This window comes from Bactrocera oleae, chromosome 4, assembly GCF_042242935.1.
Source record: "Bactrocera oleae isolate idBacOlea1 chromosome 4, idBacOlea1, whole genome shotgun sequence".
In the NCBI taxonomy this organism is placed as follows: Eukaryota; Metazoa; Arthropoda; class Insecta; order Diptera; family Tephritidae; genus Bactrocera; species Bactrocera oleae.
The window spans coordinates 64,958,908-64,964,907 of record NC_091538.1 but is presented as its reverse complement, the minus strand read 5'-3'; positions in this window follow the sequence as shown (position 1 = coordinate 64,964,907).

Genomic DNA, 6,000 nt, shown 5'->3' with positions numbered 1-6,000 from the left:
AAGAAGAAATTAATATAACGGGATAAAAATTTGAACCAATAGTGCCTTTAAAGTACGCCACCTAATGACGACAAATTGTGCAAATGAACCAAAAGTGCTCAAGCCCCTAGGTACCGAATATGTGGACCACAGTACCTATGGTTGAATTTTTAATGAAAATATCGGTCAATGGTTGATATATATACTTGTTCTGCATGTCAAAAATGGGTTAAATCGGGCTCCATATACCTAATATAAACCTAATAAAAAAATAAACCTCTTTTGAACGTCCAGGTGAGTTTATACCACATATATCGGCCAATATGGGAGTTTCCTCAATAAAAATAAGAGAGCGTATTTTACTTGCAACAGTTTATCTTTGTACCTCAAATGGGTAAATTAAATGGAGTGAAAACTTGACGTAGCCCCCATATAACTAATATCAGGATTTTCGAACATTCTACAGACTTTACTCCATATGCTTGGTGATGTTATGTGAGGTACCTGGCTTGTTAATAGTCTTCCGTCTTTCAAACCTGACTTTAAACATTTCAGGTGGGTCAAAATATGATATGAGGTTTGGCGCTGAATTAGAATATATACTTTGGTCTAAACCTCATAATATCCCTAATACAACGAATTCCCATCCACTGGTTGCGTCTAAATTTAGCGTTTTTGGTCGAGTTAATATCACATATGGTACATATAAGTATCTCATTTGAAGGTGTTTTTAACATAACCTAAAATATAATAATAACACTGGGTCTAAGTTTATGGCCTACAATATAAGCTAAGAAGATACCGAATTTGATTGTAATTTATTCACGATTTCATCGAATAAGGTATGTTTAATATTTTCGCAACATTTTTTAATATAAAGTTTGCCACCGCTTGAAGGAATTTCCCAGGCTTGCAAGTTGTAGAGTAGGAAATGTTCGGTTACACACGAAGTTAGCTCTTCCTTACTTTTTTTTGTATAGGAATGCAGCACTACATGACTGTATGTATATATATATATATATATATATATAACTATTTTTTTTTACTATATATGTGAATATACGCCGCATCAATCACAGCAGGGCGCCACCAAAAAGTGGATCAATTCAACAAAGCCAATGTAATAAGCGCAACCCCGTATTACTTGGCAAAATATATGTATGGTACATCGAATCAATAGATCAAGCGATCGATTGCCGATCATACGCTTACATAGAATTGGTGTTCGGCCACACCTTGCATTGAACTTGAACTAATATTTGAGGAAGGAGGGGTGCCGTTGGCCCAGTGCAATTTGAATGAAATTTGTACCGTTGTTTTTTTACCTTTTCTCATGTTCGGCATTTACAGTTGTTTTGTTGGCTATTACGTGTTCGTTTTCCGTGCCTATCAATTGTTGGCGGAATCTATTTATATGTATGTACCTATATGTAGCTACACCCAGCATTTTGGCCAGGTGGCAACATGCCTTGGATTAACTTTTGATGAACTCACGAGCTATTATTTGCTTTATGCACCACATCCGACACAATTGAAATGAAAATTGAAAGTAAAACGTAAAATAATGGACTTTCGGTTATAAGGTACATACATAAGTACATATGTACCGATATATCTATACATATTTAACTGTTTATAGTCTTATACATACATATATATATAAATATATATACATATATATAAATAGCAATATCAATTGTTTGAACGAAATTCAGTATTCATATAAAGAGTTTTTCTTTTGTTTTTGTTAGTCCGCTTCGTGATTTACTAACGGCCGCGATAAGGATGTGAAGGCAAAACACTTTAAACCTTACGTTACGTACGTCAGATAAAGAATTGACCTCAACAACTTGCTATTACCCAATGCTGTACTATAATATTCCTATTATTGCTTTTGTTTTTGGCAAACCACCAGCTGCGAACCACGGAATAGAGAACAGCACCAGGGCGTATGTGACCGGCCAGACATTTAGAGTTTGCCCCTTTGTTGGCGAATTTTGGTTCCAATTTAAATTAATGTTTTTTTCTGTTTATTCCAATAGTTATTTTAAATTAGCTCGCTGAATTCCCGTTGCGAGTGTTTAACGCTTTGCGTGCTTATTTGTTTTTCCGTTTGCATAAATTAATTTCTGATCGACGCTCAATGATATACGAGTTCAACAGATACCTTATTTATATGTAGTCATATATAGTACATAAGTATGTATGTTATATACATAAATATCGAGTGTAACATATGATGGAAGTCGTGTGCGCACGATAAATTCTTGTCTTCGGCGTGAATGCTCGAAGCCGCTCTAATTCTTGACTACAGTTTTCGCTGAGCAATTGGGTTTTTTTTTAAACTTACCTTTATTGTTGCGCTGTGGGTAGTTCTTTTACCGTTTAGGGAATTACCGGATATGAGAGAATACCAATTAAATATAATTTTCAAGTTCCTTGTTTAAAAATTTCCTCATACATATATAGGATTTACCATATGATAACCAGAAGAGGAAAGTTTTGATGCTATGAGAAAATGTTTGCAGAGTTGGAGTTGGGTTTATTCAACCCCTTTTACATCAGCGAGCTAAACTAGTACTTCACTATACTCTGAACTGGGTTTGCAATGAAGTTTGTCGTACCCAGAAGGAAACGTTGATGACTCTATAAAATATGTACATAAATGACCAGCGTGATGATCTGAGTCGCTTTAGCCATGTCCGTCTGTATATAGGCGAACTAGTCCCTCAACTTTCGAGATATCAATCTGAAACTATGCACACGTCTTTGCGTCAGAACCGCCGATAACGGATCACTATAGCGTATAGCTGTCATACGAACTGTTCGATTAAAATCAAACCTTTGTATGGAACATTTTTTTATTTGTATAGCTTCGGCACTACCGTTAACGTTTCTACTTGTTTTAATTATTGCTTAATATTATTAAAGGTTTTATTTTGTATTGACCAATTTTGATTGAATTTCGAGTCTTATGTGATCGATCTTTTATGATTATGGTCATTAGCCACTCTTGTCCGAGGGCGAACATATTTTTTTTTAGTTATAGTTATTTGTTTATATTGTATGAGAAAAGTATTTGAAAGAGTCAATACATTTTCATGTATAAAAAAGCAAGTTTTTGAGCTTCGTGAAAATTTTTTATTATTAAAAATAATTTTTTTTTTTTAAAATTGTATATAAATATTCATAATGTAAGTCAGAATTAATTATTTTTTGAGAAAAGCCCTAAAACTTAATTATTGTAAAATTTTCTAAACAATTAACGTTAAAAATCCTAATTAGCTCATTATGCCCATGATTAGGCTAAGCTTTTTTAAAATTGTTATTAAAGCGATTCGGAAATCTCCGACATTAATTTCACCCAGAAAACCCTAGATAATTGAATGTATTATAGAAATAAGTATTTCTAATTAAGAGAAGAGCCCTTATAATATACCAAAGCAGTGTGTACATAACCTTTAATATTGGCATTAGTTAATGTATGAATAAGGCTCGTTAATTCATTGTTATTGTATATTGATTATTCTAATGAAAAGTATGTGTTCTAAAATATTGCTGCAATATAATAAGTGTTCAATTATTTTGTTTTGTTTTCGTTTTAGTAGTTCTTGATAACAACAATGGCATTACTGCTTATATAAAGGCTTAGTTGCGAATAGTTTTAGCTTTTTCGATTCGGTAAGCAATGAGAAGTAGTGAATCGAACAAAATGGTATAAATAATTTAAACTGGTATAATAAAATACAGCTAGGGTAGCAAGCAATTTAATCAATTTCTTTAATAACATATGTGGGTTTCTTTAAGGATAGACAATCAGGGATAACTGGCCTAATAAAATTGGCGGAAATCGTATCGCTATATATCTTTTAGCCTTTCTTCCTTTATTTTTTAGTCAAAATGGAGGTTTCCCCATTCATAAGTCAGAGTTACATAAGACGGAAATTTTGAATTTATTTAGTCTGATGGAGTGTTATCATCATACTGTTTCCCGATCTGAGTTCCGATACGCTTCTATATTATTAAGCTAATGAGTTTTCAAGCTTCATCAAAAATCTAGAGATATCTTTGTGACATGCCAGGTGGGGTAACGAAATTCGGTCCCCTATTTCTCTTTTTTCAAGTTCAAGTTCCACTTCATTTTTTTTTTATAGTTGAATTTTAGTGCAGTTAAATGTTGCTCATGCCTAATGATCATGAAATTCTTGTATATTTAAAAAAAAAATCGATTAACTAAAACAAATTTCGCTTTTGTGGCTCGGTCACGTAATTACCAACTACCTACAATCGAACATAGTCACTGCAGCTTTTACACAAGCGAACCAATTATACCAAAATTCATATTAACATACATATAACTATAATATATGGCGCTTATTGTTTTATGCTTCTCAATGTTCATGCTACAAATTCAGCCATTGAATGATCTCCGCTTTAGCCAATTGCGCATAACTAATTTTCTGTTCTTGCTATGATTTTGTATTACTTAGGTATAAGTTCACAGACAAATAAATAGCACAGCTGGGTTGTGAATTTGTTAATTCTCGATTTTAATTTGAGCTCTAATTTACGAAGTAAAAAAGCTTAGCTGCAGAAGGGAAAATTAATTAAATAAATGGTTTACTCGAACACTATTCGCATTGACGCAAATTAAATTTGAACGGAAATAATTTAATACATACACATATCCGTGCTTATTAAATATGCGCACAATTAACTACAAAAGGTTCACACAAACCTAGTCATAAAGATACATATGTGTACACGCTGTGCCTTGAATTGAGAAAAGAATGTGGCAATTGGTGAATGGCCCGATTGAAGTTTGGTCAATTCGAAGTACCTTGATGAAAATAAAAATATATATTCGGTTTTAATACACACACATAAATATATATGTTTAAACGAGAACTGATCATAGGGTGTGTAATTATTTAGTGCTTACCGTTAGCGAATGCCCTGCAGGAAATTGTATTTCAAGAAATTTTTAGTCACACTATATATAGGGATATAAAAGCCGTTAGAAGTAATGTAAATATCAGGTAGAAGGAAGATTTTTAACGCGTTTTTAATAGCGTCAATGGAGTCACTTAAAAATTTACTCCTCACTTGACGACGTGACTTAAAACACATTGTTGAACCGCTGAGACTAAATTTTCAAGAGCATATCTAAGGTTAAGTTTTGTCTATATCTGGCAGACTGAAAAGTTCTTAATGCATTGAATAAAGAAAAATTGTTAAAAATCGTTTGTGTACGATATTACGATACCTTTTTGTAGTACGAGTTACTTTGTGCTTAAATTTTTTTTAATTTGCGCTAAGTTTATTTTTAGCGAGCATATCAAAGGCAACGCAATCAATTTATTTATTCTTTCCAATTACTTTTGATAACGTAAATCGGTCGATTGTAAGCCCGCGATGCACTCATTTTGCAAAGAGTTTTATCAGAGAGCTCAAGACCAAATCATCAATCACAGAGAAGTGGAAAAAAGTTTTCCTATTGATTTATAGCATGCATTTCCGGCAAATATTGTAATAAGGCAGACCCATTTTTAGCGAATGTGTTGCAAAAGGCTAGTGCACCGTTATAGTAGCTTTTTCCTACAGGTATTCGTAATTACACGTTATAGCAGTCAAACGTGTAACCGGAAGATGTTAACTTCAAAGAATTTCCAGTGGCCAATTATTGAATTTTTTTTTTACTTAAACACACACATGTAAACATAAGCGTTTAAAGGCGCAAGAATTGGAATAAGTTTGAATTTATTTTTTATAGGCCAACTAATATTTCTTTCTACTGATTTTGTATTATTTTATATTAAGACTAATTTATAAAGCGAACAAATATTAGATATAACAAAGCATTTATCATATATGGTACATCTATATATATCTATATATATAATGAAAGCTTATAGGCCTAATCACTATAATTTCAACAAAGCTTTCATTCAACAAATTACCTAATATTGCAAATAGATTTTTGTATATTTTTTATAGGCTATTAAATAACTGTTATTTACA